Source organism: Acomys minous, assembly GCF_964271855.1.
Source record: "Acomys minous genome assembly, chromosome: 18".
In the NCBI taxonomy this organism is placed as follows: Eukaryota; Metazoa; Chordata; class Mammalia; order Rodentia; family Muridae; genus Acomys; species Acomys minous.
In genome coordinates this window covers 24423702-24444086 of record NC_140501.1, presented here as the reverse complement: position 1 = coordinate 24444086, position 20385 = coordinate 24423702, and the positions used below count along the sequence as shown (strand labels likewise).

Below are 20385 nucleotides of genomic sequence, written 5' to 3'. Positions count from 1 at the left end.
TATATTCTAAGCAGTGTGAGAAATTAATATGAAGGGCTAGAGGGCTAGGGAGATAGTCCAAGTGGTAATATGCATCCCTTGTAGATAAGACACCTGATTTTGATTCTCAGAATCTACATAAAATGTGGGGATGCTAGCACATGCTCGTGATCCTAGCTCTAGGGGGCCAGAGACAAGAGGACTGATTGTAGGGCCCATGAGCTAGCTAGCTCACGCTACATGGTGAGTTGTAGACCAGGATAACTGGCCCTGTCTCAAAATATAAGCTAGACAGCAGCTGAGGACTCACAGCCAAGTTTAACGCATGGCTTTAACATATATATATATATATATATATATATATATATATATATATATACACATATATACACACACACATATATATGTACAGATGTGTGTCTGTGCACACATACATAAATGCACACACAAATGTCATGTAAGAAAGAGAATATATGAATATACTTGCAGATGTGTTTGAGGTATGCTGAAACTACATCAAGGATACAGTTTTTTCCCATTCTCCCTGATATTTTTTTATATTTATGTCACGCAAGTATGATATCCACAGTTATTTCTTCACGTTTAGATAGATTTGTTTTGTTTTTAAAACGTGCCTAAATGTTGAGGTCACTACTTACACAAGGAGAGAATATATTAATAATTATATTACACAGACCAAGTCTTTTTAATTTTTGTTGACAAAGTATGTGAGTGAAGAAAGAGCAGCAAATCTGGAAGAATAGATGATGCAGGAACAAAAAGTCTCTGTTCTCCTTGAAGTCATATTTCACCTATAATAGTAAAATTGAAATAACTTCTATTGGAAGGTTATGGTATTCTTAAACAGCAATTTCACAGACAGAATTGTTAGATAAAAGGAAACATTAGGAAGAATTTATACATATTCTCAACCAGATTATTTGATAAAGGACTGATCCATGTGGCACTCTGTTTATTTTGGAAAAGAAGAGATTATTTTAGGCTGACGTGAATTGAGGCAGAATAGAAGAAGGAAACAAAATTTCATGGCAAGAGCAGAGTAGTGAGTTGTTTTTTGTTTTGTTTTGTTTTTTTTGTTTTTTTTGTTAAAGGCTCTGGAGTGTTTGTTGAAGGAGGAGGGTGAAAGGTCATAAAAGGAATCCTTGTGGGAGTCACTGCTGTGGGAATTCTGGGTCTCTAATAACCTGACTAAATTATAGTTTAATAGAATCTTAACTGGAATGCATATTTTTTTCTACCACTGTTCTAAAATTTTTGACTTTCTGTGTGTTATACATTTACATTTCTGAGACTTGTGTATAAAGTCAGGCTGTAGAGTTACATTTTAAAACTTGGGTTTGGTAGCAAATTTATAACCAGGAACTAAAACTTGTGTTTGCAGGTAGATACTTGTGCACCCAAGTTTATTGCCTTCACAACTAGGAATTTCAAGTATTATACACACACACACACACACACACTGATTTACCTCCTAACATGTGGGGTTGCTTTCACCCCTGCTTGCTTCATAAAGTAGCGAGTGGCAAATGATTATGAAAGAGCCGGCATAGGGCTTGCTGAAAAGATCCCATTTAATTGACCTTTCTGTCTCTTCCATGACCCCGTAGACTTAACCTGACTGCTGATGCTGCAAGTGAGTACGGGAAAGCATTTATTGAAGGCTACACAACAGACACCGTTCTGTTTCCTGGGTTAATGTTTTGTATATCTGCACAGTAGGGCCATTAAGGGTTCTAAGAGCACAAGGGAAACAATCATAACATTTGTTTTTAGATGACTGACTCAGGACGTGTACAGCAGGCTTTATATAGAAACTGTTTTTGTTTTATTAAGGGACTGTTTGCCTGTTAGTGATAACATCATTAAAAATAAATGAAAGGGGGCTGGTAAAATGCTTCCCCAAAGCAGAAACCTAATTAAAGGTGATGTGCCTGCTATGAGGCTTTTTTTTTCCAGGATGCAGAAATAGAACAAGGTTACTTCTTTCTCATTTTATAAGGCCCAAAGAAGACCTCACAGTAAAACATCACTTCTGATCTAATTTTCTATTTCTGTGTGCTTTAATAATCTACTTTACAGTCTGCGCTTGGCCATGGAAAGTGAACTAGTTTTGTTCCTACAGAGAGCTTTTTCGTCGTGTCATACTGCATAAAGGACAAATCTGGTGGCTCAGCTCTAACTGAAACTGGCTTGCGTTTGAAAACAGGTTGTAAGGGCTGCAGTAGGAGCCATTGGCTACTGCACACTTAACCCATTTGCTGGTTTTGAAAGACCATTTGTGCAAGTCTGAATTAATGATCAAAATGATTTATAAATCACCCTGTATAATTTCATAAGGAGAAAACAGAAGCTTTCATTTTTTTTCTGGGTGGAGCTACTCTAATTTCATGGGTGGTGGAAAGCAGGAAACTGCATTCCCTTGATAAGTTCGCCTTATTGTGCTGTGACCTTGGCCAATTTACTTAAATTTACATCTGCCAAAAGTCAGTTTCTGAACTGTGCTTTAGTAATGTTTGATGCGGAGTGAGGAGGGGCTGTCATGCAAGTCCAAGGCTTTTTCAAAATTAATATTACCTTAAAAGTAAGATTAAAATGAAGAAAAAAAACCCTAGGCCATGTCACAGAGTTCCATGGTTTGCCATCCTGTTAACTTCTCATCACTTCTGTTCACTTCTAATTCATTTATGAGTCTTCAAGTAAAAAGTGAATCCCATTTCTTAGTGAATAACATAACACTTCAGGAAAAAGTTCTTGAAATATAAAGTAGTTCTGAGTAGTGGCTTATTTAAACTCTGATTTTCTCATGGGCTTTTGATTGAAGTTATCAGAGGAATATAAAAAAGCATGAGATACAAATCTCTAGAATCAATTCTTTACTTTTTATATAAAACATGCCCACTAAGGGATTGTTCTAAAATGTTTTCAAGTACAAGTTTTGAAATACTTGTTTAGTTTTTGTTGAATACATGTTTATGCATACTTGTTTAATTTTCATTAAAGGTGTTCTGTCATTGAATAAGATGGTCAAGGGAAGATGTTTCAAATGACACAAAGAATATGTATACTTAGAAAACATTGTGACATGTATATACAATATTGAGTTGGTAAAAATTTTTCAAAAATGTTCATAAAAATCGGATAGCATTTAGGATTAATGTTGATCATGCCTTTGTGATTTTAAGAAAAATGTCCCTATCTTTTAAAAGTATTCACGAAATATAGAGAGTAGTTTAAGTAGTAAAAACACAAAATAAAGATCAAATTCATAGTATTTGTGATTCTTTTCATATTTCTGAGGGAAGAAGAAAACTGGGAAAAATATAGAATGATATTATCTTTGACATGGTTATTGTGAAGGCTGAATTACATAAAGGCATATCATAGACATTATCCTATTCTAATTATATGAATATTTTCATTTTCTGCTATTAAACTGTTAACAGATAAATTTTGCTCCTCAGTAGAAATTTTACTAACGCATTCTTCTTTCAAAGATTGATATGAAGATTATCATCACCATCACCTTCACCTAAATACCTGGTCCACATAAAGTACTTCCTGTGTCCAAAATAACATTGCATCACTGACTCACTTGACTTTTACCACAATTCTGAAAGTGGTGTCCCTTTTGTCATACTCATTTTACACGTAAAAATGTAGAGTAAAAAGTAATTAACTTGTCAAGATATCTTATATGAAGATAGCAACCTGAATTTGAACCTCAAATAACTCTCTTTCAGAGCTCATGTTCTTAACTCTGAAGTAAAAATAGAAATTATATATAGATTATTAAAGTAGATTAGTTATATGCACATGCCTATATAATATATATATACATACATGTATACATATATATGTACTATATATATAGTAGATATGCACAAAATCTTATAGTGGAAAAAATGTGAACTTTTCATTCAGACCTAAGTCTTAATTTATTTCTTAAACTCAGTTATTGGTCATCACTCACCAAAGATTCCCTCAGATAGACAACTTCCACTTTACACATGTTTGTCTCTTTAATCTAGGCCATACTTTCCAGCAGTGAAATGTTAGTGTCTCTTGGTATGGGGCCATTGCAGTCAAGCCATGATAGGCATCATATGGCAACGCTAACAGGAAGTAGTCTATGAAGGTGTTGTCACTAAACAGTTCTCTCTGTACAGTTTGCCAAGTGCCAATAGTGCCCAAAAGTAGCCTGTGATGATGTTGCCACATCACATTTCTCCCTGTATAATTTTGCCAATTACACACTGTACCCAATAGGCCTCTATCTCTCTTGGGAAAATATTTTACCTTAAAGGCATCACTTTTTTTTCTTTTCTGTTTTTTAAATTAATTTATTCATACTACATCTCAATGGTTATCCCATCCCTTGTATCCTCCCATTCTTCCCTCCCTCCCATTTTCCCCTTATTCCTCTCCTCTATGACTGTGACTGAGGGGGATTACCTCCCCCTGTATATGCTCATAGGGTATCAAGTCTCTTCTTGGTAGCCTGCTATCCTTCCTCGGAGTGCCACCAGGTCTCCCCATCCAGGGGACATGGTCAAAAATGGGAGCTAGAAATGATCATAATGAGTGAGTTAACCCAGAAGCAGAAAGACTCAAATGGTATATACTCACTTATATCTGCATATTAGCCCAACGGGCATGTCCCACGAAAGCCTTCACTTACCAGGAAACTGAGACAGAGGAGAGAACATTCTAGTGGGACTCTAGATGAGAGAATCATGGGAGAATGGCAAAGTAGAAGGACCCAGAGGGTCCTAGAAGCCTACAAGTAGAACATTATGATAGGCAGATTTGGGCACAGGGGTCCCGCTCAAACTAAGGCGCCAGCCAAGGACAATACAGGGGGTAAACCTTAAGCCCCTACCCAGATCTAGCCAATGGACAGAACACTCCCCACAGTAGAGTGGAGAGTGGGATATGACTTTCTCACATACTCTGGTGCCTCACCTTTGACCATGTCCCCTGGACGGGGAGACCTGGTGGCAATCAGAGGAAGGACAGCAAGTTACCAAGAAGAGACTTGATACCCTTTGAGCATATAGAGGGGGAGGTAATCCCCCTCAGGAACAGTCATAGGGGAGGGGAATAAGGGGAAATTGGGAGGGAGGGAAGAATGGGAGGATACAAGGGATGGGATAACCATTGAGATGTAACAAGAATAAATTAATAAAGGAGGAAAAAAATTAAAAAAAATGGGGCACCAGAGTTCCTGTGAAAGTCAGAACATGCAGTAAGGGCATCACTTTTAAACTGGTGCATACTTGTCTTCCTCCCTTTATTGACTTAAATTAAACCCTGGAAATTTGTCACAGATCTGTTTCTTCTGTGCTTGTTCTAAGTTAGTGTTTCCTGGATTTACTTCTGTACCTCCTTGCTAAGTGTGTGCTTTGTTTTCCACTACAGGAACTACACTTGTTTTTTTTTTTAATCACTCTTTTAGTTTTCCAGTCCCCTCCTTCCTGGCTGCCCCCTGGGTGTGCAGTCCTAGCAGTAAGGGTTGCCATGGCTCTTGCTCAGAGCCTGGCCATGATCCCAGCAGGCTCCTAGGATGCTGCTCTAAGCTAGACATCATTGACTTGATCTAACTATATTAATTTGTGCATATCAGCTTATTTATTCGCTAAGTATAATGATGAAATACAAGCCACAGGTAGTTAGAAATATTTCTTCATTTTTGTCTCACATAGCAAGGTTTGAGACAAGTCTATGTAATAAGATGAAACCTGGTAAACACACACTAGTCTCCCTTTCATAACAAGTAATTACTAGTCCACCATTCCTACACTATTTCAAAAGATCAAAGATTTGGAAACTGTCATCAAAGAAATGCAGTTACATGTTTACTTCCTTCAGTATGTTTAATATAAAAAAATCTATAAACTCTGCTTATCTTGTTGACTTGCACCATCTCAATGCATGGTTTATAATGTATTTTATTACTGATTACAAATATATTATGTGGTTTTATTTCTCCAATTAGTTCCCGTACTTAGCCCCTGCTTTAACGTGAATGCTTATCATGTTTAAGTGAACTTGCTAATACCTTAACTTTCAGAGTCCAACATGATAAGGTACATGTACTCCCATTTCTCTGGAGCGAAACAGCGTTGTGTTTTCAGTTTCCTTTCAAGAAGTGTATATTCAGCATACAAAAATCATCTGTGATATGTGAGACTTTACAGTTCTTGAAGAAAATTTCAATTTCTTTTTAAAAAGTGCATAGATTTTAACTACAACATTCAGACAAGAGACAATTGTGCATGTGTATATAAGATTGTGTTCATCACGCTGAAAATTCTACTAGTTCCTTTTGGACAATTGTCAAATTGCTGTTAGAGATTATCCACAGAAAACCTGGTAACTATCCTTCGGGAAGATTATAGAAACTATTCCCTGGAAGTGGGTAGGAGGTTAAATTAAGTAACCTTTACATTCCTTTTACCTATTGAACTTTTATGACTTTTTCCTTTAAGACTAACTGCTTTGTAACACAGTCGTATAAAAATGCAAAGGAGAACACTAATTTTTAGGATTTAGGGAAATATAAAAGTTAAGAGTGTATGTTTCTGTCATTGTCAGCAGTCTTCCCTGGGTGAGAAGAGGATTGTCAAACAGCACAGCTGTGATTTTGCCACTCTCAGAGCACAAAAACATAATGCAAATTTTTGGTTCTTCTGTTATATGTAAGTTAAAAACATAACTTCCAATTTATAACCATTTATTCTCCCTGACACAGAAAAATATGATCATTTTCTCAGATGTATAAAACTGTACTTTCTAGCTATTAATTGGATGTGCTTAAGAAAAATAGATCTTTTGCCTTGTATGTCAAAATTAATGCAGAGATTAAAAATGTTCTTCAATCAGTCAAACAATTGCTGTGAGTCCTACATTTAAACAACACAATTAGAGTTTAGTATAAGTGAGTAACAATCCTATGATTTCATGTATTAGATTACTCTTCCTTTTCCATTCTCTATCCTAATATAGTATGATTCAAAAAATACAAAAAAGCTGGTAGGGGCTGAACAACTATTTTTATTTCCTTTACTCTGTAACTTCTATTTTACTCTACACTTTTTATGATAATCAAATTATAAAAATCACAAAAGAAAGCTGGTTCCATAATGACTTTACAATGATGGAAAAATTAAGAACACTTAAATATTATAATTTTATGTATTTAGCCAATTAAATAAAAATGTGGGCTTTATTTCTGTCCTGTAGTGATAAACATGAGGAACTCATATTGCCCATTGATGTTGTTTTCCACTAGAAAAAAAAATAGAGCTTCATATAACAATAGCTTCAAAAATGTCAAGCAACATGTAAGGAAGCTGCTACTTCCTTCACCACTACAATTATTTTCACAGTGTGAATTAAATCATAAATTAAATCAGTGACTTTTTATAAAGCCAAATTAACCCTGAAATATGAGTACATTTTATTTTTCCAATTAGTTTAGTTGGTAAATGTAGACAAAATAAAAGCATATGATTCAAAACACATTTGTGACAAGTTGAAAATACGATATACGTACTAAAATGTTCTGAAGAAGAGCAATACATCAGACCACTTAAGATCATGTTTGTATTTGGAGAGATAAAATAACTTTTGTGAGAAAGTTATGTGACCTGAAATGTTGTTAGTCAATGTGGCTGCCAAAGGCCATGTGTTGAACTGAGTGTGTATATCAGGGGGCTATTGGGAGATAGTAGACTTCTTAAAATATAGAAAGAAGTTAGGTCATTAAATGCCAAATAGAAATATAAGGGAAGTAGGGAGGAGGAAAAGAAGGAGAGAGTTGGGGAGATCATGAGGCATAAGAGAAAGAGGTAGGAATAGGGAGGAAAAAAAGAAAAGAAGATTGCTAGGGTTTTGTAGATAGAAAAATTGAAATGCAGCCATTGAATTATTTCTCCATCATCTTCTTACAGATAAAATCTGGCTGACTAGCAATCACTTAGAACTAGGGTAGGGGAAACTGCAATCAGTGTATATATTTTATTTTAAATTTAAAAGAGGAAAATAAAAAGAGATCTTAAATAGTTAAAACAAACAAACAAACAAACAAAACAAAACTTTGTAGCCCTTCACTGGCACTGATCTACTCTGGCCTTGGGTCCTATATTCTGCTCTTGGACTCCTGCCTACTTGCGTGGAGAATGCTTCCTGCAACTATAACTGAAACTCATTTCATGCTACAAAATAGGCCTGGTTCAGTGCTCAACATCCCCTGTAAGTGTCTGTGAAAAGTTCTTGTTATTTCCAATCTCAGTAGCCCTCTTTTGGGCACCAATACAGGACCCAGATCTCTATGTTCAGGTAACCTCCTTTTCATCCAGATACCAATTTTCTATTTCCTTCTTTGCCTGTCCCTCTTGGCCTTCATCTAATACCTACAACCTGCCAGAACCTACCCTTTCTAAGTTATTCCTTTCTGCATCCTGACCACCAGCTAGTGTGGTCCACATCCTAATCCTTAGAACAAAGGTTCACATAATTTTGAACAGAAAGCATTTCTTTTCTGATTTATAAAACATATTAGCAATCACAACATAATAAAGCAAAAACTCAATTAAAAAAGGGACTTCCTAGTATCCATTTATAGAGACAAGAGAAAAACTAACATATAAATTAAAATTAACGAAGTAAAGATTGTCAATCACCCTCTATGGCATTTGAAAGAAGATGCTGATTTCAGCAGGAATTCTAAGACCTATATCTAGTAAACTAATAAAATACAAAAATTGTATTAATTTTAATTTTACTCTTAGTGGATTCAAGAGAACGACTAAATCCATTGAAAGAAGGCAACTCTTTCACAAAGCAAACTCCTGACTGTGAATGAATTAGTTTTTGTTTGTGCAAATAGGTCAGAACAAATTTAGTTTTGGACAGAAAAATTATTGCAAAGCAAGCAAATAAATTGAGTTCATTTCTAAAATCCCATAAAAAAAAAAGCTGGATGTAGTGTCATATTTCTGTAAATTCAGGTCTGGTAAGATGGAGACAGGCTGGTGTTCACTGGTCAACTAGTTTACATTTTGCATTTCCAGGTAAGAAATAGAAGCTATCTCAAAAAAAGGAGATTTGAGAAACAGCATTTGAACAATGACACCCAAGTTTGTCCTCTAGTTCACACAAACATACACAAACACACAAGTTCACATACAATATGCACAAAGACAAATGCACAAAAAAATTGCAGAAACAATTTGGAATATAATTTTAAGTACATTCCAAATTGTCAAATTGTGATTCTGAGTGGGATCTTATCAGCCTTCTGATGCATACTTAGAACCACACAAAAGCACTGTTATGACCTAAAGGAGAAAAGAGAAGGACAGTGCTTTAAAGGTCACAAATCTTATAAAAAGTTAGGTACCTTCAAAGAAATTATAGCTTATTAGATAGTTCAGAAATCATGGAGAGATAACAGTGCCTGGAAAAGGCTAGGTATAATTTCAACCAATGCCCAAATAACTGATATAACAAAGAAATATGCAGAGAATTTAGAAGTATATGCAGTAATTAGATCCATCTGCTACCCAGTGTAGGTACTACAGGACCCTGACTCAAAGACTAAATTAGATTCATTTGTTATTACCAGTATGTATTTGCATTCAATTAATGTGCTAAAATCCTTGAAAAGTATGTTCTCTTAAGTGGGTTAAACACGTTCATTGTAATCTGTTTATATTAATAATTGGCTTAGCAAATCTTTTCTTTATATCTAGTACAAAGGTAAATTTTATCAAACTCAAGCTAAATTATAATAAATTCCACATTAGCAGAAACCAAATTAATGAGCTTTGATTGTACCAAGAAAATTGCCTTTGTCACTTGCTTCATTTCATCTGCTGTATATAACAACAACAACAACAAAAATTCAAGTGATAAAAGGTGCAGATATAAAATGGTTATAAAAATGTTAGTTGAAGCAAAGTGAAGTTTCAGAATCTCCAATTTAGTGTTATATTTATTTGTTTGGGTTCAATGTGTAATATGATGTTAAGTGTATTACTGTACCATGCTATTATGGAACAGATGTTAAATGCAATGTAAAAATGTCAGGGGTAAATGATTGATGATCCTCTTTGCCATTTCAAAGTAAACCATGATTATTTATATGTTCTGGACATTGCTTGAAACTATCATACTAAATCTAAACAATTGATCCATTTTGAAGAGGCTTTGTATAATATATTATTTATATGTGTTGTATTCTTTTGTGGAAAATGTCCCAGCATGAGAGAGTATTAAGAGTTTCAAGTGCTCCGCCTAGTCCATATGGTAGACTTGTTTCTGTGTAATCCTTACCTTTCCCTCTCAGGCCATATGGCAAGTCCAGAGGCTGCCCAGGCCCCTCTGCCCTCCACAGGGGCCATATGGCAAGTTCACTGAGTACTCATTTACCTTGTATTAATATTTTATCTGACTCAGACAGAAAAAGAGATAAGATTAAGCCAAGGCAGCCCCAGCAAATGGTTCCACCATATAATCAATACTAAGTATCAACGTAGTATGAGATGTATGTTGTTATTCCATTTATACTAGAAACCACAAAGCTAATTGAATAGTTCTTTATATAATTTCATAAGCTCTCTTGATAATTTGATATATGTTAATGGAATATTGTTCAATTATGGTAATCATCTAGGTAATATTAGCACATAATAGTATGTTTATACAATTTAGATATGACTTAAATTGTAGAGTTTGATATATCCAAATAAATAATTAAATCTATAATCTATATTACCAAAAGTAATGTATAATTTATACATAGTTACAGCATTTACAACTATAGGATAAGTCTGTGTACATGAGTATAATTAAAAAGTTTTCTGAACCTTATACCCAAAATACATATCAGAATATGGGATAAATCAAAATACTGCCTTTCAAGTTCAGCATTTACAACCATAAGATAAGTCTATTTATGTGAGTATAACGTAATTATAAAGTTTTCTGAACCTGATAACCAAAAAACATATGAGAATATGGGATTATTCCAAAATACTGCCATAACAGCAGAAGTTATTAGTCATCAAGTTTATTTCTTTGATAAAAGTACGACTTTTATAATCTCACTAATATTTTGTCTACAAAAATATGTTCCCTTTAAAAGCTGTCAGGGTATGATTATGTATTTCAAAATTAACCTTCTATGTCAAGCACTTAACTACTTCTTGACAATATGCATGCCACAAACCACACATATCCTTTACACTACACAGATGTAGACATGAGTCTTTCATTCATCTCATTCATTAAAAAGAAACACCTCTGCTTTTGAAAAAAACCAATGCCCATTAGTGAACTCAGTTTTACAGAATAAGGAAACATAAACTCAGCACATTTACAGTTATTTACTTTTAGTTATTACTGTTCCTACCAGATCATGTATAGAAATATGATATGAATATCCGGAAGAATGAGTTCATAATTTAAATGCTCAGCCATTTTCTTAATATGTCTACTATGTTTTATTTTTAGATGTGACTTTCAATCAGTTAGTTCTCATCCACAAAAAATTACACATAGATATTATTTTTATTCAGTTTCACACAATGTTTATGCCTGTTTGTCATACTTCGCCTGCATTTCTTTTCAATACCCATATCTGTAATTATTCTTGTATAATATTTTTCCATAATACATTTGCCAAGGTCATGTAAATTCTGAGATAACAACTTATAGATAGTATTTAATAGATTCAAAGCTCATTTGAAATTTTAAAATGATAATATTGAAATACAAATGTTAATGTGTTTAGGTTTCTCACCTGTAGGTGCAAGTAAAATCATAATTAAAATATAAAGACAATACCAGGGTCCCTGACAGCTTTTTAAGGGTTGTATATATAGAAACATATTTTAATGAAAATATAAAAGTTTAATTTTATGCACTGAATATTTTCACGGAGTCAGCACTTTGCTATTTTGTGATAACATGTTAAAATTAATGGGATGTCTTAACTAAGTTCTTTCTGCATATATACATATAAAGGAGGCAAAGCTCTGAACCTAACTTCATAAATAACATTTGCTGTGATTTTGTTAAAGTTTAGATGTGTGGATTTGTATTTGAAATCCTCAGAAGGTTACAGGGTGCAACCCTCCAACAATATCTCCGAGTCTTCAGGGAAAAAAAATCCCATTATGTGGAGTTCAGTGAAGGGGGTAAACACAACCATAAAGAAATACAAATTGCACATATTTCCCATTTAGCTAGTGTCACTAGAGTTCACTATTTAGAATTCTAACTGGTTAGGACTTATTCTTGGAGGTCAAGTACCACGTGAACCTTGACATCTCACTGATGACATCATATTCCATCCATCATTTTTTTCCAGAAGCATACTAGCCATCTGCTCCACATACGTTGTAATAACTTATTAGACAAATTCACAGGGTGGCAATCTGTAGGAAGCTGCTGTTATCTTAATGTGTGCAGATTCTGAAATGTCAGCCACTGCCTTTGTCACTGAACCAAGATTCTGCACTCTGATTTTATGTATTTCCTTAGTTTGTTCCTTAATACTTTTTGGTTTGTTCACTTGTTTGTTTGTAGAGCCAAGACTCTCCCAGAATTCAGTGTTCACTGTGAGCTCGTGTTGGTATCACACTCATGGGAATATACTTGCCTCAGCCTGCCAACATGTTAGGATTTTAAGTGGGAGGATTCAGACTTGATTTCCCCTCTTACGTTAGGTGCCTATTTTATCATCTTCAGTCTCATGAAAACCATAAAAATATTGAAAAATACTTTTCTTCATTACAGGACAACAAAAGCCACTATCTTTGCAGAGAGAAACTCGATTCCATTCCATAGGCTCTTCTCACTCAGAGTTTGCTAACTGGACGCTCACTCATTTTTCTTTTCCCATGAGTGAACTGCATAGGAGGAGGGCAGTCACATCTCCCATGCAGCAACCTGCTCAGTTATAAGGCAGCAAACCTCAACAGCAACTTTATCTAACACTTGCTAAAATAAAATAAGTGAAATAAATCCCAAACTCACTTCAGGCAAATCTCTGTTTCTTTGACTTTGTTTCCCTGAAGGCTTTTAATTAGCAAAACCAGAGTCTAGCTGACACTGCATACCTGTAACTCTAATAGGTTCTCTGAGCAAATCAAGGACAGGGTCCATGACCATGAACTCCTATTTTAGAAGCATGTTTAACTTACCAGCTGTCAAATGTATTATGGCTTAATGAAGTCTAACATAAGTCTAACTTTAAAATATTGTACTTTTCTAGTTAAAGTTATTATGCTACATAGAATCCATCCTATATTCTTTCTTTTGGCTTGTCATTTATTCCAGCTTACACTGTGATCAACATTGTACTAAAATAAAGTCAAGTACAACAGCCGCTCCCTGCCCATCAAAACGCACAGACGTCTGCCAAGCACTTGTAACAGCTGGTGTTACATTAATTAGTTTAAACTATTTATTTCATCCATCTCCAGAGCAGATTGAGCAAAAACATTAGAGATTATTCTAGCATCTGTAAGTGCCCTACAAACATTAACCAAGGAAAATTAAAATATTCATCAGAATCAGATATACATACATATATATTTTCATTTATTTTTATCTCTCAATAAAGATGTATATAAAATATTATAGATGACAGACAGACACACAGACAGATAGATGATATGGTAAAGAAGTTGAATTTCTCTTTATAAATAAAAATGAGACTATAAGATACCTTAGAAGAGATGTTTTATTAACTGTCTTTTAAAATGTGAGTTTTCAACTTACACTCATATTTTGCATCCACCAAGTTTCTCTCTTTAAAAAAAAATCACTAGAATCAGTAATAATTCCTGGCAACATGGACCATTAAGCAATATATGACAGGGACTGGGTGACTCAGTGGATCAGTCACAGACTTTATGGCCTCTGTTGGAATCCTGCCCTAACTGTAGTGATCAAAACACTGTTATCAAATGGTTGTAAAAATCTCAATTAAAATTGCTCCTATGGCCTTCACGAGGGTCTTAGCAAACTATATACCATAACACAAATCTACATATTGTTGACAAAATTAACTCAACTGTTACATTTTGGCTTAAGAATTTTATAAATTAACTATTTCACTCTCCAAGTAATAGCTGTAAACAAGGGCTTGATTATGAATGTTTGTCCATTAAACACCTGTCAGCAAAAAATGGGGGTGGTAGCCCCCCCTCTAGGAAGGTCCTCTAGGCCTTCAAGACTACATTATCCTTGACTACACACTTTCTAGAAGCCTAGTACATTATAATTAAATGAACATTAAAACTACTATTTATTTTTATTTATTTATTTTTAAATATATTTTATTAATTTATTCATATTACATCTCAATTGTTATCCCATCCCTTGTATCCTCCCATTCCTCGCTCCTCCTGTTTTTCCCTTACTCCCCTCCCCTATGACTGTGACTTAGGGGGACCTCCTCCCCCTGTATATGCTCATAGAGTATCAAGTTTCTTCTTGGTAGCCTGCTATCCTTCCTCTGAGTGCCACCAGGCCTCCCCTTAATAAATGGGACCTCATGAGGCTGAGAAGCTTCTGTAAAGCAAGAGACACTGTCAACAGAACAAAGCGACAGCCTACAGACTGAGAAAAGATCTTCACCAAGCCTACATCTAACAAAGGTCTAATATCCAAAATATATAAAGAACTCAAGAAAGAAAACTAATATTTATAAAGAACAGAAATATTTAGAAGCTTCTGAAGATTAAATCTCAAGAGTCATGTAGAAAAAGAATATATTTTTATATTTTTATAGAATGTGAACTCAATGTTATTTAAACTCCCACAACGTTGATGATTCTCAAAGCAATCTGTTTAACCGTACCAAAAGCAATACATGGATAGAATTTGACACACATTAAGCAAATGAAAAGGTCAACATGAGAGAAAATAAACAAATATTTAGAAAATCAGTTCTATGCTGTTTACTGAAAAAAAGCAGTAAGAACTGAGTATATTTAGAGACAATAATGTGGTATAACCTGGTCGTATGAGAGATCTGTCTGTGCATGAGGACATCCAGGAATCCTCACACTCTTCACATTAATCCTAGAGTTAATAGCTTACTATTTTAACCTTAGCTCAAAAATAAATCTCTAAAAGTCAAAATAATTTCCCCCTTTGCACATCATTTGCTTATGTTAGGTACAATAATAAATTAAACCAACTTGATGTAATAAAATCCAACTTTGACTTAGATAAAAATATCACAAAGTTTGTTTTTGGAGAGTATAACTGAAGAAGCTATAAAGTCTTCCTTAATGATAATGGTAGCTATCCTTTACAGCAGAGGTTCTCAACCTGCTGGACCAAGGACCCTTTTGCTAGGATCACCTAAATCTATCAGGAAACATACACATTTACAGTATGATTCAGAACAGTAGAAAATCACAGTTATAAAGTATCACTGAAAGTAATGTTTGGCTGGGGGTCACCACAACGTAACAAACTGTATTAAAGGGCCACAGTATTAGTAAAGTTGAGAACCACTGCTCTACATTATACTCCCGTTTGTCATACCTAGGGGATTGAGCTTGATAACTGACCGTGGTTGGTATAAAATGTAACTATTCACATTTTAGGATAGGTTAGATAAAATTGTATCTGTCAGAATTCACATGTGAGGAGTCTGGGCCTCTGACTTAACATCCACTTTATTAGTACTCTTTCATTTCAAATGAGTTCTACTTTTTGTATGAGCAAATACATTTTCAGGTTTAGAACCTTCCAGATCACCAAGAAGTGAGAGATTGGCAATGGTGCTGGAATAAATTATATTAGGGAAAGTGTAGGAGAAACAAAATATTGCTCATAAAGTAGTAGTACCCAAACTATGGTCCACGGGTGTGCCCTAAGCACACTGCTTTGTTCTATTTACTCTGAGAAGGGACAAAGCTGGAATGTTGGTTGTGATTTGTTTGAGAGGTTGTTGTATTATAATTTGGGGGAGTGGTTTGAGACAGGGTCCCCCTATGTGTAATGGGAACATATGGCTTGGAACTCACTATGTAGACCAGACTGCCTCAAATTCACAGAAATCTGCCTGCTTCTGCGTCTTGAATATGTGTATAAAAGACATGTGCTACTACTTGCAGTCGATGCTTGCATTTTAAATGGTTGGAAAATAAAGAAGAGCCAGGCTGCGGATGTCGTGAAGTCGATAGAGTGCTTGAACAGCCTATACAATATTCTGGACTGAATTATCAGCACTACAAACACAAGATTTTGTGGCACCTCCTTGTTGTCATATTTCTTGTAATAAACAAGTAGGACGATCACAAATTCAAAGCCTTTCTAGGTAAGCTAGTAAGAGCAAAATCAGCCTGGGTTATATGAGACTCTGTCTATACAGGTGGTGGTGGGGAATAGAACAATACTTTGAAAATGATATACAATTCAAACTTCAATATCTATATTGAACCATAACCATTCACTCATTTCTCATTTATACCTATTTTCTCACAACCACAGCAGAGTTGCAGGATTATAGCTGACCTCCTATGATCTATAGAGCCTACAATATTCACTGTGTCATGCTGTAAAGAAGTTGGCTGACTCCATTTGATACAATAGAACAAGGATCATCATTTTATCATAATAGTTTTTAACAGTCCAGCTCTGGTTTTCCAGAAATCTTATTTAACTCTTAGCAAGTTGGTAGTATATTGCCAATGGGCTGATAGTATTGTTTTAATGATCTCTAGCCTATATTCATAATGATATCCATGATATAAAGTAGGATTTAAGTGGATTATAAGCAAATCACAAGTGACTTTTTAAAAATGTAACTTGTTACTGAAACGCTGTGCACAATGATTGGGGATAATGAAAGGTGAACTGGGGTTTAGATTTGGAGAACAGGCTTCTGTGTGTGCCGTGCCTTCCCTTTTCATAATGATAAATAACAAAAATGGATATTTTACAATATCCCTGCAGATTGGATGATTTACAAGAAAAACTATTAATTGCTTGTTTCTCTGCCATTCACTTATTCTTAAAAATTATTCCTAAAGCAGTTTTTTTTTTCAAAAATTGACTCATGTTATCCTTAGTTCTCACATTTGGAAAATAGCCCTAGCAAAGAAATTCTGATGACTTGTAACATATCCACTATGCATTTGTTCATTAAGCCAAAACATACCCATGAATCCAATATACATGTTTGCAACGATTATTATTAGTAACTTCACAAACCAGAAAGTATCTATGCTAAGATATTAATGTTTATTTGCAATTTTTGAATTATATTGTATGTGCACCTGTGTACACATGCCATGAAGCAAGAGGGGAAGTCAGAGAAAGAAGTGAACAGATTGGTTCCACCTTATAGTGTTCAGGGATTGAACTTAGGTCCTTGAGGTTGGAGGTAGGTATCTATACAGCTGAGCCACCTTACCATTCTGACTTTAATATTTTATTGAAAGAATTGGAAAGGGGGAGGAATTCTCCCTCAGTCACAATCATAGGGGAGGGGAGTAAGGGGAAAATGGGAAGGAGGGAGGAATGGGAGGATACAAAGGATAGGATAACCTTTGAGATATAATATGAATAAATTAATTAAAAACTTATCTACAAAAAAGAGAAAGAATTGGGGAAAAATTACCAAATATGTACACATTTCAAAGTTTTGATGAAAGGAAAGCACTGAAAATCAATAAGATAAATACTCCTTTTTACTGTTTAATACATAATGTTAAGACTTGAGATAATTTGTCATTCACGTGTTTGTTAGATCATTTAAATATATAAAATACCATCAACATACAGTCTTGTATATTGGTGGAATAACTTCTGAGGATATGGTTTCAGAAAGTTTTCGGGAAACTTTATCAATGTGAAAACCTCATTGAATGTTCTCACAAAAAACTTAGGTTGTACAAGCCAGACAGCATGGCATCTTGATGTTATCAAGAAATACTATAAAATATATGAGGCTCTCTTTTACAAAATCTCTAAAATGATCCTTAGATACAGAGTAGAAAGTATATGAACAAGAACATAATTACTCATTATTATTACTGTTAAACAATGTGTACTATATATAACTGTATGTGCTGTACTTTTACAATGCTGGTTGTGCATACTCTGTTTATACAATATCATCACAAATATATGACTGATGTTGTGCTGTGATTCATTGAAGACTAATACATTACCAGGCAACAGGAATATTTCAGCTGCCTTGTAATACTATGAGGCCACAGTTGGATGCATGGTCTATTCTTAATGTAAATGCCATGTTTTGACAAGTGATTTTAGGGGTTATGTGAGTGTGCTAGTGTTTACCAACACAGGATGTGCTCATATGCAGGCATTAACTTCCAAAGTTGATATCCCACAAAACAAAATTTATATTGTTAACATATTACACCTATCTCTTGTAATGTGTCTACACAGGGAAAGAAAATTAGTTATGAATTGAAATAAGGTGAATCAAATGCTATTGCAATAGAAGATAGCTTATAGAATAAAGATAATTTTTTAAAAAGACATTTGGGTTTCTTTTTATTCTATAACTTTCGAACTTTACATCTAGGAAAAAAAAACATTTTTATCTGTTCTTACCCTAGGCTTCCTTATCATTAGAATGGTGATATATGTTGTGATGTTCACAATATAAGTCTAAGGTTTAAGAATGATTGCATTTGGTTTTTCCTCACCATTTCAAGAAGTTAGTTGGAGATATTTCTTACTAGCAAAGAGAAGACATGGGATACACTGAAGTTTGTCCCCGAAACTCTAAACAATTAAGAAAGGAGAAAATAAAGAGGATTCTAATGAAAACGTAAATGAAATACACATAAGTTTGAAAAGATAAGTAAACACAATTCTAGACCTTCAATCAGATCACACAAGAAGTACTGACTTCAATAAAGCAGTTGGTTTAACTATAGGTTATAACCGCGTACATAACATAAAATTCATTTAAAGTTCATAAAATGAGAAAATGGATACTGAGAAATTGTTCATCCAGGGTAAAGAGTGAAATAGAAACTGAAATTGGAATGGAAGAATTTGAAAGTTGATGTCTAAAAGAAGAAAGTACAGAGCTCCCTGAAGCTGGAGAAAGACAAGGGGAGAGAGAAAGCCAGCAGTAACTTAGTGGTGTGTTCAACAATACCACAGTTAAGTTGAAAAATTGGCATGCAGCCATACATGCAAAAGATATGGGTTTTAGACATATGCACAACTAATATATTTCCCATGCTTAAAGGAAATATACATTGAAGCTATGACACTTGCAATTCCTATGCTTGGTAGCCAGAGGTATTCTTCTCTCTGAATGGCAGCATGACTAGAAGCATTGTCTCCAGAGATAAATTCTTAGGGCTTATTCCCACATGTGAGGGTTAGCTGCATTCCACTTTCCATGGTGTGCTTATCTGTAAATCGGAGGTAGCAATGCAAACGGTGTTCTGTAAGACACGTTGAAGGCTAAATTATGGATCCTCAAGTATTTAGAATAGAATTTGGCATGCAGACTGTATTACATAGTGGTGGGCTATCATTTACATATCTTTTGAAAGCAAATGGCAAGTGTGGGGGGGTTACAATTTTCCTTTCTTTTCCTTCCACAATTGCCTATGGTATTGCCATATTAAAATGTATGGATATAGACATAAATATAGATAAAATGTATAAATGCATGTAGGTGCTCTGTAGCTACGAATCTTATTACAATTCAGTACAACCTGAATAGGATTAAAACTTCTAAGTCTATTTTAAAACACTCTTTAAAGCCACCCACCCACTTGGGAAGAGGAGAAGAAATTACATAATGATCATTAACCTTTCAAACCCAGGGAAACTGTTGTTTTCATATGCTCTCTCCTAAGCAGACATTCCACATTTTTTTGACATTATGAAGCCATAATCCATCATTTTCATGTCTTCATGGTTGATTCCTCATGTCTTCTCTTCATCCAGAAAGCGAAACAATCACCTGATGCCACAGTCTCGGATGAGAAATGCCAAATCACACAGGCAGCAGCTGACAGAACACTTCAACTTTCTCTCTCAGGCAGCTGACAGAGGCTCCCCCCCTCACCACCGTGCCCTTACCAATAACAACGGACTCCGAAGAAGACATTAAAAGTACATGCTAACACTTTGAATTCTGTATGTAAGCCTGTTTGCATTTGCGAAAGCCATTGTTCATAATATTTATAGCTCAATTGAATTTCTCATGTGATCTTTCCATGCTAACACAGTGTAATAACCAAGTCTACGTTGTTCTATTTTGCTCATAATAACCAGCCCACATGAAACAGCTCAGACACGGGAGCACAGGAGTCTAATTCAGTACTCACAAACAAGGACCATCTAGTTTTGCTG

At 34.8% G+C, this 20385-nt stretch overlaps 1 protein-coding gene across 3 annotated transcripts in view; it reads right to left on the bottom strand.

Moving 5' to 3' along the window:
* Nucleotides 1-20385, bottom strand: part of DACH1 (dachshund family transcription factor 1) — a 394247-nt gene that overhangs the window by 51556 nt on the left and 322306 nt on the right. The window lies entirely within an intron of this gene.